This window comes from Carcharhinus amblyrhynchos, chromosome 13 (assembly GCF_965287045.1).
Source record: "Carcharhinus amblyrhynchos chromosome 13, sCarAmb.v2.hapA, whole genome shotgun sequence".
Classification (NCBI taxonomy): domain Eukaryota; kingdom Metazoa; phylum Chordata; class Chondrichthyes; order Carcharhiniformes; family Carcharhinidae; genus Carcharhinus; species Carcharhinus amblyrhynchos.
Genome location: NC_137336.1, coordinates 10,937,396 through 10,964,145, shown reverse-complemented (window position 1 = coordinate 10,964,145; position 26,750 = coordinate 10,937,396). Strand labels below are relative to the sequence as shown.

Below are 26,750 nucleotides of genomic sequence, written 5' to 3'. Positions count from 1 at the left end.
TTTTGAAGACAAGGCTGGACAAGTACTACCTACTACTAATTTTGAAGAATGAATTTTTTATCTTAAAAGTATTCCTCTAATTTAATGGAATAAAGTTATTCTTTCATTAGGTATTTTTATTACTGATCTTCCAGTAAATTTTCCTCAGCTTTGACATCATGGTGACCACGTGCAAGGAGTATCATATTACATGTTAGCATGATCTTATTCCATCTGTGAGGAATAATTTTAAATGGCTAACTGATCCAAAGCTACCTAAGCCTAGAAAACTCTGCTGCAAATTTGGAAATCTGTATTCCCAATAGGTATCTGTTAATTGTGTTTAATTATATACAGGTGGTGGGCATTAATTGATAACTTTTGCTTGTGCTCATATGGAAAAAAAGCAGACTGAAACTACAGTGGCTGATTATCAAGTGTATGTTTGTAATTTGTATTTTGTAAATAATAACTTCCGTAAGGATTAGATTTCGGTTCTATCCTTCATACAGGCTTTCTGGTATAAAACAGTATCAGTTTTCATGAGTTGGGTGGCTCTGAAACTGCACCCAGTCTACACTGATGCGGCATTTCTGATTTTCTTTTGCAGTGGAGCTATTCCAGCAATTAAGGAGGGTGGAGAAACTAATTGGTATCTTTGTATCGCAATAAAATCAACTTCTTGCAAAAAAAAGTCATTATGAACACCTGATGAGTGCAAGCTTCTGCATTAAGCACTGCCATATATTGCTGAATGACAAGGTTTTGAACAATTCTGTATAAGATTCTATTTATACTTAAAAATGAACCAGGCAATTCAGGATGGAAATTTTAGATGAGCAATTAATTTGGAAACATAGAAACAAAATGGAGAACAAACAAATGATTAGGGAACTGAATTTGTACTTTGCTTCTGCTTTCACAAAGTGTGATGCTACTGTGCCATAGAGTCAAAGAGGTTTACAGCATAAAAACAGGCCCTTTGGCCCAACTTGTCCATCCCACCTTTTTTTAAACCCCTAAACTTAATCCCAATTGCCCACATTTGGCCCATATCCCTCTACACCTATTTTACCCATGTAACTGTCTAAATGCTTTTTCAGACAAAATTGTACCTGCCTCTACTATATCTCTGGCAACTTGTTTGGACGCTCACCACCCTCTGTGTGAAAAAATTACCCCTCTAGTCACTTTTGTGTCTCTCCCCTCTCATGTTAAACCTATGCCCTTCAGTTTTAGACTCCCCTACATTTGGGAAAAGATATTGACTATCTAGCTGATCTATGCCCCTCATTATTTTATAGATCTCTATAAGATCACCCCTCAGCCTTCTCTGCTCCAGAGAGAAAAATCCCAATTTATCCAGCCTCTCATAACTCAAACCATCAAGTCCTGGTAGCATCCTAGAAAGTCCTTTCTGCACTCTTTCTAGTTTAATAATATCCTTTCTATAATAGGGTGACCAGGAACTGTGCACAGTATTCCAACTATGGCCTTACCAATGTTTTTTACAACTTCGACAAGACGTCCCGATTCTTATATTCAATATTCTGACCAATGAAACCAAGCATGCTGAATGCCGCATTCACCACGCTGTCCATCTGTGACTCTACTTTCAAGGAGCTATGAACCTGTACCTCCTAGATCATTGTTCTGTAGGTCTCCCCATTGCCCTACCATTAACTAAGTAAGTCCTGCCCTGGTTCAGCCTACCAAAATGCATCACCTCGTGTTTATCTAAATTAAATTCCATCTGCCCTTCGTCAGCCCGTTGGCCCAATTGATCAAGGTCCCATTGCAATCCGAGATAACCTTCTTCACTGTCCATTTATGCTACCAATCTTGGTGTCAACTGCAAACTTACTAACCATGCCTCCTATATTCTCATCCATATCATTAATATAAATGACAAATAACAGTGGACCCAGCACTAATCCCTGAGGCACATCACTGGTCACAGGCCTTCAGTTTGGAAAGCAACCCCTAGTCTACAACTATCCCCTGGCTTCTGTCATCAAGTCAATTTTGTATCCATTTGGCCACCTCGCCCTGGATCCCATGAGATTTAATCTTGTGCAACCTACCATGCGATACCTTGTCAAAAACCTTTCAAAAGTCGATGTAGACAACATCAACTGCACTGCCCTCATCTACCTTCTTGGTTACCCCTTCAAAAAAACTCAATTAAATTTTGTGAGACACGATTTTCCACTCAGAGCCATGCTGACTGAATAATATGTATTACACAATTTATAAAGTCAGGACCTAATGGTCCAGTAACTGTGCATCGTACTTTCTGTGCCCTTTACGTATAAAAAGAAAGGTGTACGTCATCCAATTTTCAATTTATTTTTCATCCGAACTATTAATATAACCAAATGCCTGGTCAGCTTTGTGATGAGATAAATCTGTGCTGTAATTATTAACTTAAGACTATAGATTTCACCATTATGTTCCACCCCCTTCACCTTTGTTCAATCTTCATTTCTTGCCATGGAGGGTGAACTAATTACCTACTCTTAAGCCTTTGTAATTGCTGCTCTTATGTACTGGGCAATTTGGGTTAATAATGCTTCTATTTTAATATTTTTAGAAAGACCTTCTCGACAATGAGTAGCAGAAAGAATGCCGATGTTTTGTGTTTATAGAGGGACTTGTAGGTTCAATGTATGGTCCCCGGAAGGGTAGGAACTTCTATTTAGTCAGGCAGCATGGTCAGAGCAGGCTTGGAGGACCGATGGGCCTGCTCCTGTGCTGTAATTTTCTTTGTTTTTTGCCTCTGGGTGTGTACTTTTACTCCCGCTGTCTGGACTGCGGTTTTTCCTTGCATTAGGTAATTAGCAGTGGGCCCAAATGAAAACTCCAATAACTGCATTTTGGTGAAATGGTTACATCATTATAACCTCCTGTGACCTTCCAACAGCTGGGAATGAAGGGGCAAATTGTGACATGGCATCAACCCTCAGTTCTGTGGTGTTGGAAGTAGCAGTTCGATTCTTCTATGGCTCTACGACAAATTAGCTTTTTTGATGGAGGCCACTTTCTAGGCCATATCTGTGTCAGTTGGTCCAGGGAAATTTAAATTTTCATGATTAAGGTGGAACGTTTTCTTTAGGTAAATATATCAATTGATATTGGGTTGTATTTTATGCTTCCCCACCAGTGTAAGATCAAACTGGTGGCCTTACCGCCTCCTACCTGCCTATCTGAAAATTCGCAGCAGACAGGAAGGATGTTGTGCATCCTTCCTACCTTTTGGATCTATTCAGACCTTTTAAATGGCCAATTAATGGCTACTTACAGACGTCATCATGCTGCCACTGCTGTCCTTTCCATGGTGATGGAAGATTCACGCCCTGTGGGAGCTCTGGCAGTTTTAGCAACACAAGCTGGTGTTGGAAAAGGTGTGGGAAGGGTAGGACCCTCCTCTGTGGATTCATTGGAGGTGTACCCCTCACCGTCTCCCACCTTCCAAAGTTCCGACCCCAACTCTATTGCCAACCCCCTGAACAACGCCTCCCACCTCCCCCCATCCCCACTCACTTCTGCCGTAGTCCCACCACTGGCAACTGAGCATGTCTGGTGCTTTTTAAAATCTTCTTTCATGGGATGTGGGTGTCATTGGCAGGGCCAGCATTTCTTGGCCGTCCCTAATTGTCCTTGAACTAAGTGGGTTACCAGGCCATTTCAAAGTGCAATTAATATTCAATCACATTTCTACATTTCATGTATAGGTCAGACCAGGTAAAGATGGTAGATTTCCTTCTCTAGAGGATGTTAGTGAACTAGATCAATTTTTATGACAAATCAATGATAGTTTTGTGGTCTGTATTACTGATACTAGCTTTTAATTTCAGGTTTTATTGAGCTTAAATTCTATCAGCTAACATGGCAGGATTTGAAGTTGTGTCGCCAGAGCATTAGTCTAGGCATTGGATTACTGGTCCACTGACACCCCACTATGCCACTGTCTCCCCTAGCAGGGACTGTCGACCATTTGATAGGCCAGCAGCTCTCTTCCTCCTAGGATAGGGATGGAAGTCCTGCCTTAAGCATTTAATGTTGCTCCCAGGGTTACTTGCTGTGTGGCAACCATTGGGATCATTGGCAAGAGGGAAAATGCTTGTAGACCTGGACACTTCAATCTTGGGCCCGCTAATGATATGGAAATGAAGATTTCCATATTGCAATCCACTCCACACCAAATTCCAGTGTGGAGCTAATTCCACTGGAAATATATGGCTGGGAGCCACATGGAAGCCTGAGCGCCCAGCAGGAAGCCTGAAATGGCCTCCACTGATAATCCCACAGCCCCCACTCCCATACATTCTTTCTTAAAGCCACAGTTCAGTATTTTGGCATCTGTGATGCCAACTTAAAATTCATAATATCCCAATAATGCGTACAAATTAAGGCTTTTCATTACTTAAACTTGTTTCAATGCACTTTGAAATCTTGAGCCTTGTGTTACATATGTAAAATCAATGAGGTGAAGTCATAGCACATTTAAATTAATTTTGTCTCATAATATTGTTTCTAAAAGTTTCCCTGACACTGATGTGAAGCTGACTGATTTGTAACTCCTGGATTTATCTCTTCCTTCTTATTTTAAACAGTGGTGGAACACACGTTGCTAAGGAGGATTGGAAAATTTCCACCTTTACATCTCTCTGTAAATTCAGACACATTTCACTGTTTGAAGTATATCCCCTTTATTTTCAACCTACCTAAATTCACTGCTTTTCGCTGCTCTATTAGCAGCATTCTTTTCTTTCATGAAGACAGATGCACAGTACTCATTTGATACCTCAGCCATGTGCTGTGACTTCTTTTTTGGACTCTAATCAACACCATCCTTTCTTGAATTGTCATTTAATATTTATATGCTTATAAGAGACAGTTGGCTGCTAGTCTATTGTCAAACATCCTCTTATATCCTGTTTTTAAGCTTTTCTCTATATTAGCTCTGTATTTAGCTTGTTCCCTGCTGTAGTATGAATCATACACTACTCATAAGACTTGTTTCATTTTAATCTCTAACCATCCAGGAAATTCTAACTTTAAATGCACTTTCTCTCTCCCTTGTGGGAATGTATCCAGTCAGTGGGAACCTTCTGTTTGAAGGCCTCCCATTTTTCAGTTACTGTTATTGATTTTGTCAATTTTTGATTCCAGTGCATACAGGCCAGATCCTTTTACAACTCACTGAAATTAGCTGTACTCCAGGGAAACAGTTCCATACTTAATTGTTCCTTATGCCTTTCCATAATTCTTCTACATCTGAAAATATTATGATGTTTCCCCACAGACAAATACTACATTTGCCCCATTTCATTCCTCAGAACTAGTTGCTGCATTGTTCCCATTCTCATCAGGCTGAAAACGACTGTTTAAGAAGGTTTTCTCTCAATTCTCAGAACAATTCAGGAATTCTTCCCCTTACTTGTCCTTTACCCCGTTACTATCTCAATCTGTATCAGGATAATTGAAGCGCTCCATCCCACCCCATCAAACGTCTATATATTTCTGTTATGTTCTTGTATATTTCTGTAAGTTGCCTGCCAGTTTTCTACTCCATCTGCTTCCACACTTTGTCATGTAAAATACCTCCAGTGGCATATTAGATACTCTACCAATCCTTTATTCTAATCAACTGGTTAGAAAATATGTAATTCCTTTCCAGTGCTTTTATGGTTTAACGAGTACCACAACCCCAACATCCTCAGTACGTATGAACAGGAAGATTAAGGTCACAATCCTCCCCTTTATTGAGCTATACCTCTGTTGTTGCCGCACCATCGTCTTTCCATGTGACAACTTGTGTCTGCAGCAGCTCAACCTTTTTTACCATTCTTCTCTATTTTGGGGGAGCTGAATTTTACTCAATGGTTGTCCAAGACATTGGGATATAAGAGATGAATTAGATCACTGGATTTGTGAATGATTTGAGCCATTCAAACCTTTTGGTAGCCAGAGGAGATAGATATCTTTTGGCTGCAGTCAGGAGCCTCATTTATTGTTGAAATCTTGATGCTCTAAAATAAATGCATTATTAAGTTATCAACTTTTAAAATGGTGGCACATTTATATTTTGACCCTTTTTACAAAAGTAAATTGCTCCTTATCTCTGGCAAGATGCCATGGAAGTAGTTAATTTGACTAGTTTTTTTTCTCTCTCCTTCCAATTCACCATTTCCACACTTTGCATCCCACCTCCACTGGAGTAATTTTAGTCTCTTTCACAAATCCTGTCCAGCGAATGGGAGGATGAAACCAAGTGCCAAGGGAGGATGAAACAGTTGCCTCCATAGGCATTTCCAAAGGTATTATCTATTTTTGGGGCAGCTAAGAGCACACTTATGGGAAAGCTTATCATAAAATGCTCCTGCTTCTTTTCCTAAGTTCTGTCTACATTAGCAAATAAATCTTTGTGCGGGCTGCGTATCTTTGAAAATCTTGATGACTGTTGGTTAATATCAGATTTGATACTTGAGTCTGTTAGCAGTTTATATTTTAGCAGTTTCAGATTGCTTATAGTTAAATAACACTCCATGTAGTTCATGACATTTTGTTCTCCATTTAAATCTAGCTTTTCATTTTCCACTTTAGTAAACAGCTTCCAATAGGCAAAAAGCATTTTGTCATTTTTCCTTTTCTAATGCTTCCTTCATCGGCCATTAGATAGATTAAGTTTCAACTCTAACATTGCATAAATAATGGGAAGTATATTAGTATCATCTCTAGACATCACCAATAATCCTTTGGAAAACAAATGTTTTTAACCACTGTGCAATTTACATATTTAAGCAGAAAGTTGCTAGTTGTTCTGTGCAATGACAGTTTTATCTTGCTAAGAATTTATGTTAAATATTATTGTGTGAAATTGTGCAAATAGTAAAGATTATCGCCTGGGCCATGGCTGCCAACTGTTTAAAAGATATGCGTATATCAGTCACTACCACATATTTAGAAATTTACTATTATGTAAATATTCTACTGAGTGTTCAGTGCAGATCAATCATTCGTTTGCTACTCTACTTTTTCATCTCATGAGATCCCAATAAGGTCATAGAAAAACAAATCTGTTGTTTTCACCACAAGAATTCTCTAACAAACTGTCATGTTTTTCTAAAATTGTACATCAGTAGTGTAAGTTAGAAAAAAATTAGAATGCTATTGGACAGCATTATCAGAGAAATTACATAGAATTGAATGTTTTGCTGCTGTGCAAAGTATTAGTCAGAGTCATTTACAAAATTGTGTACAGTTCTGGATTATAAGAATATTTGTCCCTTGAGAGACCACAAGTGCAACAAGATTTCATTCTGGTCCGGTGTCCGTAGTGTATATTATGAAAGCGATTAAGAGCTTTGGTTTGTTCTGTTTGGAAAATGCACTATTATAATAGTCAAATTTCCAGGACACAAAGCAAGTTGATAAAGTTGATCCTGGAAGATTTACCATTCTGGCAAAGGATTCAAATCCAAAGTAAAAACAAATAATTTAAGGGTACAAAGCTAAATCAGAAATATTTAGATGTAAGATAAAAATCAAAGAGAACAAAGAACAGTACAGCAAGGAACAGGCCCTTCAGCCCACCAAGTCTGTGCCAACAGATGCCTCTCTCATGATTTCTTGCCTCTACATGGTTCATATCCCTCTATTCCCAACCTGTTGATGCATCTATCCAGATGCCTCTTGTTATAGAATCTACTTCCACTACCTTTTGTGGCAGTGCGTTCTAAGCATTCCCCACCCTCTGTGTGAAAAACTTGTCCCTTAAATCTTTTAAACTTTCTCCCTCTCCCTTTTAAGTTTCCACCCTGAGTAATTGACCCTCCCACCCTGACTATCCACTTTATCCAAGCCTGTCATAATTTTATAAACCTCTATAAAGTCCCCCCCACCTCATCCCCCGCTCCAACAAAAGCAATCCATGTTTCTTCAACCTTTTTTCATAGTCCATATCCTCCAAGCTCTTCTGCTCCTTTTCCAATGCATCAACATTCTTCCAGTAGTGTGGCAAGCAGAATTGTATACAATACTTCAAATGCAGCCTGACCAAAGTCTTATACAGCTGCAACATGATTTTCCAATTCATATTCACGATGTCTCGACCAATGAAGGCCAGCATGCCATCCGCCTTTTTGACCACCTTGTCCATCTGAATTGCCACCGTCGGGGAACTTTGGATTTGCAAGCCTAGAGCCCTCTATGCTAAGGGCTGTACCATTTACTGTAGGTCTCGGTCTCCAGTCGATTTGTATCCTGCTGTATCCTCTGACAATCCTTACTATCTGCTACTCACCCAATTTTTGTATCATCTGCAAATTTACTCATCAGACCACCCACATTTTCCTCCAAATCATATCATATTATACATGTGTATGTGCATGAATATTACAAACAACAGAGACCAGCACACACACAACACCCCCCCCCTCCCACCGATCCTTGTGAGACACCACTTGTCACAGACCTCCAGTTAGGAAAGTACCCTTCCACTGCTACTCTCCACTTTCAATGCCCAAGCCAGTTTTGCATCCATCTTACCAGTTCACCCCAGATCCCATATGACTTCACCTTCTCTATCAGCCTGCCATGAGGAACCTTATCAAAGGCTTTACCAAAGTCCATGCATTCAACATTCACTGCCCTGCCTGAGTCAATTTTTCTTGTCACTTCCTCAAAGTATTCAATCAAGTTTGAGAGACACAACTGCCACTCTACAAAACCATGCTGCCTATCGTTAATAAGCCTATTCTCTCCCAGATGTGAGTACATCCTGTTCCTAAGAATCTTCTTCAATAATTTTCCTACCACTGACATAAGGCTCACAAGCTTGTAATATCCCAGATTGTCTCTGTCCCTCTGTTTAAGAAAGGCTGAAATGTTAGCTACTTACCAATCCTCTGGCACCTTGACCACGGCTATAGAGGATACAAAGATTTTGGCCACGGCCTCAGCAATTTCTTCCCTTGCCTCTTTCAGTATTCTGGGATAGACCCTATCTGGCCCTGGGGACTTGTCCACCTTAATGTTTTTCAAAACCTCCAATATCTCCTTTTTTATCGCAGCATGTCCTAGAATGTCAACATCTTCCTTTCTACACTCACCATCCACCACATCCTTCTCCTTTGTGCAGTAAGAAGTCTCACAACATCAGATTAAAGTCCAACAGGTTTATTTGATAGTACAAGCTTTCGGAGCGCTGCCCCTTCATCAGGTGAGTGGAGGATTGGGTTCACAAACGGGGCATATATAGACACAGATCAATTTACAAGATAGTGGTTGGAATGTGAGTCTGAACAGGGAATCAAGTTTTTACAGGTGCAGACAATGTGAGTGGAGAGAGGGTTAAGCACAGTTTAAAGAGATGTGAATTGTCTCAAGCTAGGATAGTTAGTGAGATTTTGCAAGCCCAGGCAAGTCGTAGGGGGTTACAGGTAGTGTGACATAAACCTAAAATCCTGGTTGAGGCCGTCGTCGTGTGCAGAACTTGGCAGTCAGTTTCTGCTTGGTGATTCTGCGTTGCTATGTGTCTCGAAGACCGCCTTGGAGAACGCTTATCTGAAGATCAGAGGCTGAATGCGCTTGACTACTGAAGTGTTCCCCAACAGGAAGGGAACACTCCTGCCTAGTGATTGTCGAGCGGTGTCCATTCATCTGTTGTCATAGCGCCTGCATGGTGTTGCCAATGTAGCATGCCTTGGGACATCTTTTCCTGCAGCGTTTCAAGTGGACAACATTGGCCGAATTGCAAGAATATGTACCTTTGTGAATATTGATGCAAAGTACCTGTTCAGGACCTCGCCCACATCATCTGGCTCTACACACACATTCCCTCCATTGTCCTTGAGTGAACCTACACTTTCCTTAGCTCTCCTCTTCCTCCTTTATATACGCATAAAAAACCTTAGGATTTTCCTTAAACATACTTTCCAAGGACTTTTCATGGCCTCTTTTAGCCCTCCTAAGTCCCTGTTTTAAGCTGTTTCCTGCTATCTTTATATTCCTCAGGAGCCTTGCCCGTTTTCAAATTTCTGAAATTTATGTATGCCTCCTTCTTTTTCACTAAGCTCACAATCTGTTGTCATCCAGGGTTCCCAAATCTTGCCATCTTTAACCTTCATTTTTATAGGGACATATTTGTCCTGAATTGTTAACAGCTGACTTTTAAAAGACTCCCACATATGTGGGAGATGTGGATTTACTCTCAAACAGCCAGCCCCAGTCTACATTCCCTAGTTCCTACCTAATACTGTCATAAATAGCCTTCCTCCAATTTAGTACTTTCACTCTGGGATTACTTCTATTCTTTTCTACAAGTGGCTTGAAACTTAGAATTGTGAGACACCAATCATCTGTTCAGACTCATTTCCCAGAACCAGGTGTACGGTAGCTGCTTCCTGTGTTGGACTATCTACATATTGCCTCAAGAAGCACTCTTGGACACATTGAACAAACTCTGCCCTGTCCAAGCCCCTGGTACTAAAGGAATCCCAGTCTATATTAGAGAAGTTAATCTAGCCTATCTCAACAACCCTGTTGTTTCCACACCTTCTGCTGACATACCAGTTCCTCCACTTCACGCTGGCAGTTGGCAGGTCTGTAGTATAACCCCAACAGTATGTTTGCACTTCTGCTGTTCCTGGCTTCTACCCACATGCCTCACTGCATGATCCCACCACGGTGTCCTCCTTCTGCGTCGTTGTAACATTCTCCCAAATCAGTAAAGCAACACCACTTCTTTTGTCACCATCTGTATCTCATCAGGAGCATCTAAATCCTGGAATGCTAATATGCCAGTCCTGCCCTTTTTTCATCCAAATCTTCATAATTGCCACAACATCATAATTCCATGTAGTAATCCAGGCTTTAAGTTCATGTGTCATACTCCTTGCATTAAAGCTAACACTCAGATCATCTGTCCTGTCATGTTTTGTATACTCTGCCTGTGTTTTATTTCTCTTAGCTTTACTGGTGCTATTTACTGAGTTCTCCACAATCTCTGTACTCTCTGGCCTACTGGTGTGGATCGCACCCCCGCTGCCTTATTAGTTTAAATCTACCCAAACTGCACAATCAAATCTCCCTGCTATGATGTCAGTGCCCTTCCAGTTAAGATGCAACCTATCCTTTTTGTGCGGGTCCCATTTGCTGTGGAAGTGATCCCAGTGGTCTAAGAATCTGAAATTCTCCCTCCTGCACCAACTCTCAAGCCACTTATTAAACTGCACTGCCTTCCTATTTCTTGCCCCACTACCACATGGCACAGGGAGTATTTCTGAGAATACAATCCTAGAGGTCCTGCATTTCCGCTGCCCTCCTAACTCCCTGAACTCATTTTGCAGGACCGTATTTTCCTTCCTACCTATGCCATTAGTTCCAACATAGACCACAACTGCTGGATATTGCCCTCCTGCTTCAGGGTGCCCTGTGCCTGCTGAGAGATGTCCTTGACCCTGGCAACATCTCGATCACGGTCACTGAAGCATCTGTGTTCCTTATTATTGAATCCCTAACTACCCAAGTGCATGCCTGCACTTTGACCTCCTCCCGCTGTACAGCAGAGCCAGCAGTGGTGCCAAAGTCTCGGCCACTGATGTCATCATCTTCTGATACATTGTCCTCTCGATCTAAAATGATATATCTTTTTGAGAGAGGGAGGGGGACAGCCTCAGAAGGCTCCTGCACTGACTACCTACTGTTTGTGACTATCACCCATCTATCTTCCTCAGCCTTGGTGCGGTCACCTCCCTGAAATTTCTGTCTATGATGCTGTCCATCATATGCTTCTAAGTGCATGCATTTAAGCGATCTATTAACAGCCTTATTTGTACATACTTCCTGCAAATGTAGTCCTCCTGGACAGTTGGACTGTCCTGGAATTTCCACATGTCATAGGTGGAGCATAAGACTGCTTGACCGACATTATCCTCTTAATTAATTAAAATTAAAACTTAATTTGTGTGGAACCACTTTTGTTTAAGTAATAACTAAATTAAGTTGGTCCGTCAACCTGTTTAATTACTCACTAAACTGTTATTGCCCACTATAGTAAGAACAAATTAAATATAATCTAAATCTTGTCTAAACGACTACCCTATTCAGTCCCATTGAACTAGAATATTAAAGAAATGAAGGGGTTAAAAAGATACTTCACCTGACTGCAACTCATCAATCAGAGGCCGCTTGTTGGTCTGAAACCATGATGCCTTGAGTTCAGATCCCCTGATGGTTGGTTTCTCCATCAATTTCCCAGTTGCTCCTGAGGCTCCTGTAAAGATAAGTTCCTGAGAGAGACTAGGCCCGAATTCGCACCGCACTGAATTTTATCCACTCATAGGTTGCTGAGCTCCAGCCTCCAGACACTTCTCCTCTGATTTCTCGACTGCTCCTGTAAAGGTAAGTTCCCAAGAAAGACTAGGTCTGAATCCATACCAAGCTGAATTTTATAACTCACCCTCTGAACGTGAAAATCATGGAACAAAATAAAAGCCCCCTGCCCTTCCCCAAGTGCAGATAATGAATGGGTTAAAGAGACAGTTAAATAATTTTGCAGTGATGGGATTGCAGGAACATGAGAACATGTGGGAGACCAGCACGTCAAGAGAGATTGGACTTGGGCCTAAAGGCATTTTCCTATCTCTACTGAAGCTAAAATTTATGCAAGCTTACCTGAAGTTTTGGCAGATAGCAGAATTTTATCATTATGCAAAGACCCATGAAAGTCTTTTTTAGCCAACATACTCTATTTCTTGATGACATCCAAACCTGGACCTTTGTTGTTATTCCAAGAATTCCTTGATGTTTGCAATGTGCTTGCACCCATGTTCATTTAAGCACGCCAGTCCCCACATAAATATGGAATAACTTTAAGCAATTAGAGACAGCCATACTTAGAATGAAAGTAATATTTAGCTCAACAATTGACAGGGAACAGACGGTGACTTCAATGTGGCTTTTGTTGCCAGCATAAGACTGCAGAGCAGCTACTAGGAAATGTCTTAAGATATGGCATGCATTTTGTTTTTATCCCTGATGTAAAGCTATGCTCTATGACCTGGCTGTCAATTAACATAGCTATCACTGCATCTTTGGAGGAAGGGATAGGTACAGAATTTATGATCTCTATGGTAAGTAAATGTGAAATTAAATGTGAAGAATAAGGTACTTACTCTGCAATTTGACGACTTGTCAGTTTTTTTGGTTAACTAGGTAATTGCAGATGGTTCTTGCAGATAGCCGTCCAAAGGTCCATTTAGTGTCAACACCTGGTACAATTGCAAAATAGGATTTTTTTTGTTGTATTGAGTTATCTTGTATACAGGAAGGGGAAATATTGCTGATTCTTTACTTCTACTAAGTGCATTTTCTGTTGGATGAGCTTGGAACGGAATTTATACCAGAAAAATCTGCGGATCATTTGTCCTCTCAGCTAAAGATAGAAACGTAGAAAATAGGAGCAGGAATAGGTCATTTGGGCCTTTGAGACTGATGTGCCATTCAGTATGATTACGGTTGACCCTCTAGCTCAAGGTCATACTCTTGCACTCTCCCCACATACCGCTTGACACCTTTAGTGTCTAGAATAGATCAATTTTCTTTTTAAATATACCTGCACAACCTTCTGTGGTACAGAATTCCACAGGTTCATAACCCTATTATTGATTGCATTTGTCCTCATCACAAACCTAAATGGACTGTGGCCCCTTATTCTAGATTTCCCAGCAAGGAAGAATATCATCCCTGCTTTCAGTCTGTCCAGCCCTGTCAGAATTCTCTAAGTTTCAATGAGATTCTTCCCTCCTCATTCTTATAAACTCCAGTAAATCCAGGCCAAGTCCACCCAATCTCCTCTTAAGATATTCTTGCTCCTGCTCTCCAGCCCTCTTGCAATGAAGGCCAACATATCATTTGCCTTCCTCACTACTTGCTGTACCTGCATGCTTGCTTTCAGTGACTGGTGTATTAGGACACCCAGGTCCCTTTATAATCTATCAATCTATCATCATTTAAATAATACTCTGCAATTCTGTTTTTCCAACTGAAGTGAATAAAGTCACATTTATCCACTGCATCTGTCATGAATTACTCAACTTGTCTAAAATCACCTTGAAGTCTCTTAACATCTCCTCACCAGTCATATTTCCACCAAGTTTTGTGTCATCAGCAAACTTGGAAATCTGCTTCCCTCTTCCAGATCATTGATGTGCATTGTAAATTCCTCAGACTCAAGTACTGACCTTTGCAGGACTGTCACTGTCTGCCACTTTGAAAAAAACATTTATTTCTACTTGCTGTTTCCTGCAGCAAACCAATTCTCAATCTATGCCAATATTGTATCCCCCAAACCCAGGTGCTTTAGTTCTGTGTATTAATATCTAATGTGTGACCTTATCAAAAGCTTTCTGAAAATTCAAAGGTTTTCCCTCTATCTATTTTGCTAGTTACGTTCTCAAAACACTCCAATAGGTTTGTCAAACGTGATTTTCCCTTAATAAATCCATATTCACTTTAATCCCATTAATGTTTTCTCAGGGCACAATCTTAACAGCTCATTGTGCCAATCGACCTCAACTGGGGGAATCGGATGTCACAGAAACCCCCAGGTGGTTGGGGACACAGTTGGGCAGTGCCAACCTAGAACTGCCCACTGGGTACCCTAACTGTACTGGGGCAGTGCCAGCAGGGTGACGCCTGAGCTGGGGTGACGCCTGATTGGCGATGAGGCTATCAGGTGGAAGACAAGAGGGCGAACTTTGCTCTGTAGTTGGGGGGGGGTGGGGTGGAGTGTGATCGATGGGGGTTGGGGGGGGACGCGGTGGATGGAGATCAGCACAAGGAGTGATTGGTGAGGTGGGGGGGGAGGTGCAGCATGGGCCAAGGAGGGGGCTGTGACAGGAGACTTTTCAGAAGGACCCCATTGCTGGCGACCTGTGTTGCCAGGGTGGGGGAGTTACATTGTCATTGATGATCGGGGGAGGGCTGTGATGGGGGCAGAAGATCACCAATCCACTGACAGATCAGGGCTCCCTGAGCAGTCTGCAGCCAGCTTTACCACCAGCAAACTTAGGCTATATTCTCCCACCCATCCCCCCACCCACCCCAAAGTGACAGACTGCCATTAGATTGCATTTTCAAATTAGCCCAAAAGACAGATCTGAAAGTCACCCATTTTCTTGCTCGTTCAGCTAAATTCTAAGTGGGTATTGTTATCTTCTTGCCCCACTGAGCTGGTAAGATAGCAAGAAAAGTGCAAAATCAGGTTCGTGCCTCTCACAATCTTACAGGGTTCAAGGTTGATCCCATTATTTAAATCCATTTAAATGTAGATTGAAATATTATTAAGTTCAGGATGCAATTTCCCCTCTGTGAGGACCTGTTGTGATGGCGTCGCTAGTAGGATCAGAACTATTGAAGCCCCACCTGCCGGATTGGGGGCAGAGGGAACAGTGCCGGGGGGGTGGGGGGCAGTGTTGCTGTCTGTCAGGCTGTGGTGGCGGGTGGGCAGGCACTGTCCAGGAGGATGAAGGTGACTGATCCAGTTTTTCTGAGGCCTACCCTTTTAGTATCCTGCAATTTAGATTATTAGGACCTGGGGATTTATCACCTTTCATTCCCATCAATTCCTCTTCACTTTCCTTCTGGGAAATTATTTGTGTTTTCCAGTGTGAAGACAGAACTAAATTAGTTGTTAATTGCTGTGTCATTTCCTTATATTGTGGGCTGTGGATTGGGATCAGTTTGGAATTCAGCAAAGAGATTGACAAAGAAGAGAAAAATAAAAAATGAAGAGTAAACTTGCAAGAACATAAAAGAAGACTATAAAAACTTGGATATGTAAACAGATTAGTGAAGGCAGACCAAAACAGAAGCATTTAAGTTTTAAGCTTATTTGTTAGTGTCACAAGTAGGCTAACATTAACACTGCAATGAAGTTGCTGTGAAAATTCCCCTCGTCACCACATTCTGGTGTCTGTTCAGGTACACTGAGGGAGAATTCAGCATAGCCAATGCACTTAACCAGCAAATCGTTAATATATAACATAAACAACAAGGTTCCCAGTACCAAAATCTGAGGATTACCTTTTGAAACAATTTTCCATTTGCAAGGGTATCCGTCAACTATAATCCTTTGTTTCCTGATACTCAGCCAACTTTTGATCCAGTTTGCCATAATGCTGCAGCAAGTAATACATCTCCTGGCTCCCTAAAGCCTGTCCACTATCTGCAGGCACAAGTCAGGACTGTGATGGAATACTCCTTACTTGTGGCTCCAACAACACTCAAGAAGCTTGACACAATCCAGGACAAAGCAGCCTGCTTGATTGGCACCACATCCACTAACATTCACTCCCTCCGCCATGTGCAGAAGCACTCACGTGTATTAGATGCATTGAACAATTCACCAACGATCCTTAGACAGCACTGTTCAAACCCATGACCACTTCTAGAAGGACAAGAGCAGCAGATACATGGGAACACAATCACCTGCAAGTTCCCCTCCAAGCCATTCATCATTCTGACGTGGAAATATTTTGCTGTTCCTTCACAGTCACTGGATCAAAATTCTGGAATTCCCTCCGTAATAACATTGTGGGTCAACCCACAGCACGTGGACTGCAGTGATTCAAGAAGGCACAACCACCTTCTCAGGGACAACTAGGGATGGGCAATACATTCTGGCCAGGCAGCGACATTTGTTCCATGAATAAATAAATTAAAACATTACCCTGCATCTCATGGGCTTTTACTTTTTTGACAAATCTGCCATGTGGGACTTTGTCAAACGCTTTGCTAAAATCCATATATACAACATCCACTGCGCTACCTTCATCAACCCATCTTGTCACTTTCTCAAATAATTCAGTCAAGTTTGTGAAGCAAGACCTTCCTCTAACAAATCCATGCTGACCATGTCTGACATGTCCATGCCTTTCTACGTGTCAGTTAATCCTATCAGGATTGATTCTACTAATTTGTCCACTACCATTATAAAACTAACTGGCATTTCCTTCTATCTTTCTTAAATGATGGAACTACATTTGCATTTCTCCAGTCCTCTAGTACCTGCTGTATATCTAGTGAAGATTGGAAAATCATCCTCCGAACATCTGCTATCTCCTCCCTGACCTCCTTCAGCAGCCTTGGAAACAGTCCATCTGGCCCTGGTGATTTTCAAGGATTCCAATCCTCCGAATACTTCCCATCCAATATCTGTGTTCCTCTCAGAGTACTAAATTTGCATCATCCTTTTTCTTTATAAACATGGAGAGAAAATATTTATTTAAAACCCTTGTCACAGCTTCTGTATCTGCACACAAGTTCCCTTCTTCATCTTTGACAGATCCCACTTTTTCCTGAGCTAACCTTTTACCATTAATATATTGGTAAAACATCTTTGGGTTTTCTTAATCTATTTTCATGCCCTCTCTTTGATTTCTTATTTCCTTTATTCCTTTATCCCCGCACTTCCTATATTCATCTAGGTTATCTGCAGTGCTTAGTTCTTTGTGCCTATCATACACTTTCTTTTTCAGCTTGACCTTCCTCTGTATTCTTCTAGACAACCAGAGAGGTTTGGATTTGGCAGTACCACTCTTATTTTTGAAGGGGACATATCCACTTAGTACGTTTAGGCTTATTGGTATTTTCCACTGGTTTTCCACTGAATGCTGCCAGTTAGCAATGCTGTCCAGTTCACCTCAGCCAAGTACCTTCTCATTCTGGCAAAATTTGCCTCTCCCCAGTTCAAAACTTTTATTCTAGCTTTACCTCTGTCCTTTTCCATGGTAATGCTAAATCAAACTGAATTATAATCACTATCCCCAATATGGTCACCAATTATCACTTCACCCACTTGCCCTCCTTCATTCCTCAAGACTAGGTCTAGAATTACATCTCATTATTTGGTTGAGAAAAAAACATCTGGATGCACTGCATGAATTCTTCTGTCAAGTGCCCCTTATATTGTTCAAATCCTAGCTAATATTGGGATAGTTAAAGTCTCCCTCTTGTTCTTACGGGCAGAAATTTGCCTACATATTTGTTCTTCTATCTATCTTTCACTATTTAAGGGCCCGTAGTTTACTCCCAATGGTATGGCTGCCCCTTTTTTGTTACTTCTAAGCTGAACCCATAAAGCTTTGTGTGTTGACCCATTCAGCATGTTACCCTGTTTCACAACTGGAATTGATTCTTTAACCATTAGTGATACTCCTCCTCTTTTATCTCTCAATCTATCATGCCTGAAAACTCAATAACCAGGTATACTGAGCTGCAAATGTTGCCCCTCCTTTAGCCAAGTTTCCATTATAGCAATGACATCATGCTGCCATGTGTGTATCTGTGCCGTAACTCATCTACCTTGTTTGTAATACTCTCCGCATTGAAATGTAAACAGTTTAACACCATCAAATTTCCCTTGCTGGACACTTTTTAAACATTCCTTCTGAATCAGAAAGGAATGTGTAACTGTTGCAATGCATACATTTGTTCCTTAAGTATTACCCATTGTCTATCCAGATGAATAAATAAGGCCAAAAACAAAATTGGAGAGATATTTAAAAAGCTCAACCTGTTATTATTTCATATTGTAGTGCATTGATTTCTGGAAAATATCCTGCAGGAGAAGTACTGTCATTCTCATACCAAGTCTGTGAAATTGCTTGGTGCCTGTGTATTTAGGGTATTATTTTTAAGTTACTGTGTGAAAATTGTGCCAGACATAACATATTTGAGCAGGTCATTCAGGAGGTGGTTGCATTGCAGCAATCTTTGTGGCTTCAGAATTGCAAAGAGGATGAACAATGACCTTTTCGTTAAAGGGTCTTTAGTCTATCGTAATTGCAACTCTGTAATAACAAAATATTCCCAGACTTTGAAATTTTTGAGGTCTATTTCTCAGTTTTCTTGTTGTATTAGATTTTCTTCACCTGTCTACCATATCTCTTAGCTTAAGATTTTAGACAGGGCCTTTTATATTTGTGATTCTTGTTCTGTGTTAGAATAATTGGTTTAAACTGTGTTCGTGCAAAACCTGTATTTTCCCCTCAAATGATGCTGATAGTGTTAGACATAAATTTTGGGAGCACTTTTAGTTATTAAATAAATAAGCTCGTTGGACAGCATTGAGCTAAAATAATTGTCAGCGTTAAAACATACATGCTTTTGCGGCACAAACTTTTTGTCACAGCAGGTGGAACAGTGAAGCACCTCTACCTTTCAGTGACAGGGACCCACATTCAATTCTGGGTAACTGGCTGTGTGGAATTTGCATGTTCTCCCCATGTCGGCGTAGGTTTCCTCTCACAGTCTAAACTTGTGCGGGTTACGTGGATTGGCCGTGCTAAATTGCCTCTTAGTGTCAGGGGGAGTTAGCAGGATTGCAGAGACGAGGTCTAGGTGGGATTGTTGTCAGTGTAGCGTCAATAGGCAAATGGCCCCCTTCTGCGCTATAAGGATTCTATGATTATAAGAGGGAATATGAGGAAGAAGATTGCCTTTTTATATTGCAGCAATGTAGGCTCCGGGCATGCACCAAAGATTTTCTGTCCTACATCTATGCTTTTCCAGAACCAATGGTAGGAACAGTATGATATGAAAAGACAGGAGGTTCTAATCCCTATCTTGCAATCTGTCCAAAGGCCACAGGAGAAGCTTCTTTACCCAGACAATAGTGAGAATGTGGAACTCAGTATCAAACATAGTGAGTTGAGGCAGATGCAGATGAGGCCAAGCACATAAGGGAGAAATGAAGAGATCGATGAGCGTTAAATGAGGCAGGATAACAGGAGGCTTATGGAGTATAAACACTGACATGGACTTGTTGAGCCAGCTGCCTGTTCAATGTGTATATTCTATGTAATTCTGTTATCTTGGGAATCATTAATGTCATCATGGTGCACCTTGCGGAAAGCAGATCACGAAGAAATTGGAGTAAGAATAGGTGCAAGGTTTCACGCAGTTTAAAAATAAACTTCTACCTGCATTCAAGCTTGAATGGGCCTGGGGAAGCCCTGTTCACAATTTGAGACTAAATCTTTCCCATATTGCTCTGTAAAGGGCTTAAAGATTAATATTATGTAACAATAAAAAAAGTTCAGGTATAGTGCTGTATCTAGCTTAAAAACCAGAAGAATAGAGATGTAATTATCCAAAACTCTGGATCACTCCTTGATAGAGAATCTCTTGTAATGGTTTCTCTTCCCACTCCTATCCTGTTACCTCTGTGAAGTTCTCCACAGAAGTATTTTGCCCTTCTCCTATTTCTGATGTTACTCAGCTCTCTCCATCAGCACATATTTGATCCAACATCCAATTGTTTCTGTATCTGCAGTGCTCTGACTTTGTCTAAAGTGAAACTAATGTAATGGAAAAAAAGCAACCTGTTTGTATACACAAAACTGATCATGATCAGTGAAGTTTTTTTGTAATGATATTCTACCATTGGTTTCAGTTGATATTCTACCATTAGTTCAACCCCCTCAACTCCGGTATCAGCCTAGTAAACCTCCTCTGCACTCCCTCCATGGCCAAAATGTCCTTGCGCAAGTGCGGCGACCAAAACTGCGCACAGTACTCTAGCTGCGGCCTCACCAGTGCCCTGTACAGTTGCAGCAAGACCTCCCTACTTTTATATTCAATCCCCCTCGCTATGAAGGCCAGCATCCCATTTGCCTTCCTGATCACCTGCTGCACCTGTAGGCTGGGTTTTTGCGACTCATGCACAAGGACCCCCAGGTCCCTCTGCACCATAGCATGCTGCAGCTTTTCACCCTTTAAGTAGTAGTCCCTCCTACTATTATTCCTGCCAAAGTGGATAACCTCACACTTGCCAACATTGTATTCCATCTGCCAGGTCCTCGCCCACTCGCTCAGCCTATCCAGATCCCTCTGCAGACTTTCCACACCCTCCGCACAATTTGCTTTTCCACTTATCTTTGTGTCATCAGCAAATTTCGACACCCTACACTCTGCTCCCTCCTCCTGATTATCTATATAAATGGTAAATAGCTGAGGCCCCAGCACCGATATGACTAGAAAGAAAGAATGAAGTAAATATGTTTTCTCTCCTATTCGGCCTGAGTCAGCTAAACCACGATGGTTGTAGAAGCAGAACTGTTTGGATAAGGACAAAGGTTGTAACTACAATGGTCTCAAGAAGTAAATGATGCGTTAATTAGTGACCAATCTCAAACAAGGTAGATAAATGGCAGGCCCAGAAACAATAGTGGCTAAAAGAGATCAACCTTGAGGATGAGATAAGGGATCTCGGGGTATGGAGCTGCAGTGAGCATAAAAAGACTGTAAGCGAATGGTTCGTTGGATTGTTTCGGACATCCCGGCTTTATTGTCTTGTACTGGAGAATAAAGTCTACTGCTTGGAGGATCAAGGCTCAGACTCTCTGTTTCGATTGGCTAGAGTTAGTTGTCGTCCTGGGGAACCACTTTGCTTCTTTCTATCCAAACACTTTTCACAGAATTATTTTGCCTTTTGTAGTTAAAAACCTGCTTTCCCCATGCTGGACAATCCTCCTTTTCCTGTGCACGCTGTCCTCCACAGTATTTGATCCTGCCCTTTGTCTGCAATTGTTCCACCCTTTTGGCTTGGATTGTCTGTCAGTATAATTTATGTCCTGAGGAGCAGTGATCGCAGTATGACTGAAAATTGCATTCAGTTTGAAGAGAAGAGTGGAACTAAGACTAGTATCTTAAACGTAAATAAGAGAAATTATGAGGACGTGAAAGCTGAGCTAGTTAAAGTAATCTGGCAAATTAGGCTAAGGGAGAGGTCAGGAGAGATTTGAGGGGAAATTTCAGATACACAGGATAGATACATTCTAATAATTACAAGGAGCGAGGGAGGAGAGGAGGACCTAAGACCTGTGTTTAAATAAAAAAAGTTAAAAATGGCAAATGGAATTTAATGTTGGCAAGTGCGAGGTGGTCCACTTTGGTAGGAATAATGGTAGGAAGGACTATTACTTACGTGGTGAAAAACTGCAGCATGCGACGGTGCAGAGGGACCTCGGGGTCCTTGTGCATGAGTCGCAAAAACCCAGCCTGCAGGTGCAGCAGGTGGTCAGGAAGGCGAATGGGATGCTGGCCTTCATAGCGAGGGGGATTGAATATAAAAGTAGGGAGGTCTTGCTGCAGCTGTACAGGGCACTGGTGAGGCCACAGCTGGAGTACTGTGTGCAGTTTTGGTCGCCGCACTTACGCAAGGATATTTTGGCCTTGGAGGGAGTGCAGAGGAGGTTTACTAGGCTGATTCCGGAGTTGAGGGGGTTGAACTATGAGGAGAGGCTGAATAAACTAGGCTTGTACTCGTTAGAGTTTAGAAGAATGAGGGGAGATCTCATTGAGACGTATAAGATGTTGAATGGGATGGATAGGATAGAGGTGGAGAGGCTCTTCCCGCTCAGAAAGGACAGTAGGACTAGAGGGCACAGCCTCAGGATAAAGGGGGGGCGGTTTAGAACGGAGTTGAGGATGAACTTCTTCACTCAAAGGGTGGTGAATCTCTGGAATTCTCTGCCCGTTGAAGTGGTGGAGGCTGCCTCGCTCAATATTTTTAAGACGCGGGTTGATAGGTTTTTGATAGGCGAGGGGATTAAGGGTTATGGGGAGAGGGCGGGAATGTGGAAGTGAGCCACGACAGATCAGCCATGATCTTATTGAATGGCGGGGCAGGCTCGAAGGGCTAGATGGTCTACTCCTGCTCCTATTTCTTATGTTCTTTTATGTTCTTATGCATCATCAGATGACATTTAAAAAGGCATATAATGTGCAAAGACGGGTGACAGGTCAGAGGTTTGCGCAAAGTATGAAAAAAAAACGCATAGGGTGACTTAAACATTAATAATGAGGGAATAATTAGAGGGGGTTAGTTTTGGGACAAGCCAGGGAGCTGAATACAGAAAGCAAAAGCAGGATGGAGGGGAAAGTTCACAGACTAAAGTTGCTGAACTCAATGTTGCATCCAGAGGGCTGTAACACACCTAATCGGAAGATGAGGTGCAATATAGAGGAAGCGATAGCCTAGTGGTTTTATCGCTAAACTATTAATCCAGAGATTGAGCTAATATTCCAGGGACCTAGGTTCAAATCCCACCACGACTGACAGTACAATTTGAATTCAATTTAAAAAAACCTGGAATTAAGGATCTGCTGATGACCATGAAACCATTGTCAATTGTTGAAAGATCCATCTCGTTCACTAATGTCCTTTTGGGAAGGAAATCTGCTGTCTTACTGGTCTGACCTACATATGACTCCAGAACTACAACAATGTGGTTGACTCTCAACTGCTCTCAGGCAACTAGAGATGGGCAATAAATGCTGGCCACCTGGCGACCCCAATGTCCCACGATGGAATAAAAATAAAAAGTTAACGTAAAGTTTATTTATTAGTCACAAGCAGGCTTACATTAACATTGCAATGAAGCTACTGTGAAAATCCCCTACTTGCCACACTCTGGTGCCTGTTCGGGTACATTGAGGGAGAATTTAGCTTGGCCAATGTGCCTAATCAGGTGCATTGGCCAAGGTGCAAATGTTCTTCTAGTTTGCAATTGCTGAGGCAGAGAGACAGCAATGACTGCCCTGCTACAACCTTTTGGGCCACCATTTGACTCCTGTTTCTTTTCTTTCTCACGGCAGAAAACTCTCAAGTAAAAACACAGACGTGGCCTCGGAGTTTTGCAGACGGCCGGAGCGGTGTAGATGCAGATCAACCTGGTATCCCGACACCTCAGGGCAAACCAATCACAGCAATGACTATGGACACCTCTCGCACGGTGCTCAGGAGCGTGAGGGACGGAGTACACTGCCTGTGGATCCCATCATCCCAGAAAGCATCTCCCGCTTCTAGGACCCGATTCCCACGGGAAGAACCTCCGCAGGAATCCTAGTTCATTGTATCAGCCCAATGCGACATTTTAGACTCTGTTTCAACAAATATCTCGCTCAGTCTAAGCAGTTCTTCCACTGCAACTGTTGTGAAGTGACAAAATATCAAGGGAACCAGAGAGGTGGATTTTCAGCTGACTTTCTGGGTGTGTAACTCATTCTTTATACAACAGAGAAACAAACAACCCACTTTTCAATTGCAGAGATTTCACTGCAAATGAAAATTGAGCAGCCTCTATAACCAGCTCCCTGGGAGTAAGTAAGAAACTTTGCCCAATTGTGTTGGAGGACATTTAGCTTTCCAAAAACAGAAACTATATATAACCAGATTTGTAATTATGACTTTACTCAAAGAGCCCTTTTGAAAGTCTGCGTTGTTTTCTGTTCATTTTATTTTATTTTCCTCTAGGTTTATTGTCAAGTTCAGAAATTTCCTGGGAATCTGTGTATTTTGATATAAAAATAATAGAGTTTAACTTTGAACATTTACAAGTTGTTTGTACGCAGGTTCCACACTGAGGGAGGGGCAGGAATACCCGTCTTCTCTGTGTCAACTGCTTATCGTGAGATTGTTCATGTTTGTATGAAGAACGTCTGCAAAAATTTCACATTAAGTAGCAGCCAAAATCTTCCCTCTTTTAGAAAATGTTACTGAAGTATTGCTTAACATTGAGATTGAGTTGTTCACTGTGTGCCAGACAGGCACACTCTCTCATCTCTCTCTCTTTCTGCCTGTTTCACTCTCTACATATATCACAATCCCTCACATCAGACCATCGTATATTGTGAACTGTCATCTGTGCTACCAATTTACTGGATTGTCTGACCCTGTCTCGTAAACGACAGAAAAGTGTTGAGGTTACTATACAGGGAAAAAGAATGTGCATTATAGTGCCTTCCATGACCTTTGGATGTTCCAAAGTACTCTACTAGCCAATGAAGTACTTTTGAAGTGTAGTCACTGTAGCAATGAAGGAACCATGGCAGCCAATTTATGATGTGGAGATACCAGCATTGGACTGGGGTAAACACAATAAGAAGTCTCACAACACCAGGTTAAAGTCCAACAAGTTTATTTGATAGTAAACTCACTAGCTTTCGGGGTTTGCCCCTTCGTCAGGTGAGTGGAGAACTCTCCATTCACTTGACGAAGGAGCAAACCTCGAAAGCTAGTGAGTTTACTGTCAAATAAACTTGTTGGACTTTAACCTGGTGTTGTGAGACTTCTTACTGAGCCAATTTATGAACAGGAAAATCCCACAAAAAGCAACAAAATAAATGACCAGATAATTAATACTTTTAAAGTTGGTGAAGGATAAATGTTGTCCGGGACACGGGAAGAGAATTCTCCCTGCTCTCCTTTAAAATCCAGACTGTCCTCCTGTCTAGCTGCTACCCAGACTGTACTCCTGTCTGGCCTTGACCTCAGACTGCGCTACTGTCTAGCTGTGACCCAGACTGCGCTACTGTCTAGCTGTGACCCAGACTGCGCTATTGTCGAGCCACAACCCCAAACCATGCTGTTGTCTGCGTGGCCTGAGACTGCCTCCATGTCCAGCTTCAAAACTAGACTGCCCTCCTCCCTAGTCAATACCCCACCAATAGAAACACCATTGGAATACAATCCACTACTTTTTTAAACTTCCCACTGTCAGATTTCTAATGCAAAGGATTTCTGATGATACAGGAAGGGTATTAATAAGGTTGAAAGAGTGCAGAGAAGGTTTACAAGGATGCTGCCAGGACTTGAGAAACTGAGTTACGGAGAAAGGTTGAATAGGTTAGGACTTTATTCCCTGGCGCGTAGCAGAATGAGGGGAGATTTGATAGAGGTGTATAAAATTATAATGGGTATAGATAGAGTGAATGCAAGCAGGCTTTTTCCACTGAGACTAAGAGAGAAAGAAAACTAGAGGACATGGGTTAAGGGTGAAGGGGGAAAAGTTTAAAGGGAATATTGTCGGGGGGGGGTTTTCACACAGAGAGTGGTGGGAGTGTGGAATGAGCTGCCAGATGAAGTGGTAAATGCGGGTTCACTTTTATCATTTAAGAAAAACTTGGACAGGTACATGGATGAGAGAGGTGTGGAGAGATATGGTCCAGGTGCACATCAGTGGGACAAGGCAGAAAAATGGTTCAGCACAGCCAAGAAGGGCCAAAAGGCCTGTTTCTGTGCTGTAAATGTTCTATGGTTCTAAAGGGAATATTAGGCTCTTTAATTCCTGTGGTGTCATCATCCTATGTTTTGTGATATTTTCTATTCACCTTAGCACCTTGTTTCATGCTTGCAATGTACTCAACTCAGGTAACCCCCCCCTTATCCCTTCTTCATAATCTCTATTCTTACACACAAAACAATTACACAAACTATATAATAAACAGATTAATCAATGTGAATATTACTGGGAAAGAGAGGAGGGATGAGAAGGGAAAGGGAGGAGACTAACTGCTCATGTTAATGGGATTATAATTGTACTTGTTTTTGATGTTGAAGAATTCCATTGATTTAAATGACTGAAATTGTGATTTTACAAATGCTTCTATCTTCTTGTTGAAACTGTTCCTTTTATTGCTAAATCTGGGCAGCTGCTTGGGCTGTAGAGATACGTGATATGCTGAAATATCATTAATTATTATATACGATAATGACTTGTATTAACATTGAGCTTTTAATAGAGTACCATGTCCCAAGGTGCCTCACAGGAGCTAATCAAACAAAAATTTGGCTGCAAGTCATGTAAGGAATGTCAGGACAAGTGACCAAAAGTTTTATCAAAGGTGTGGTTTTTTAAGGATCTTCAAGAAAAAAGGGAGGTCGAGAGGTGGAGAAGTTTAGGGAGGAATTCCAGGGT

General features: G+C 41.6%; 1 protein-coding gene across 1 annotated transcript in view; it reads left to right on the top strand.

The window, feature by feature from the left end:
- LOC145351646 (E3 ubiquitin-protein ligase RNF130-like) overlaps positions 1 to 24,963 on the top strand; it is a 62,029-nt gene extending 37,066 nt beyond the window's left edge. Inside the window, exon 3 of the mRNA XM_080201206.1 lies at positions 23,650 to 24,963. The gene's annotated coding sequence lies outside the window, so the exon portion shown is untranslated. The remainder of the gene's footprint in view (positions 1 to 23,649) is intronic.
- The last annotated feature ends 1,787 nt before the right edge of the window (positions 24,964 to 26,750 follow it).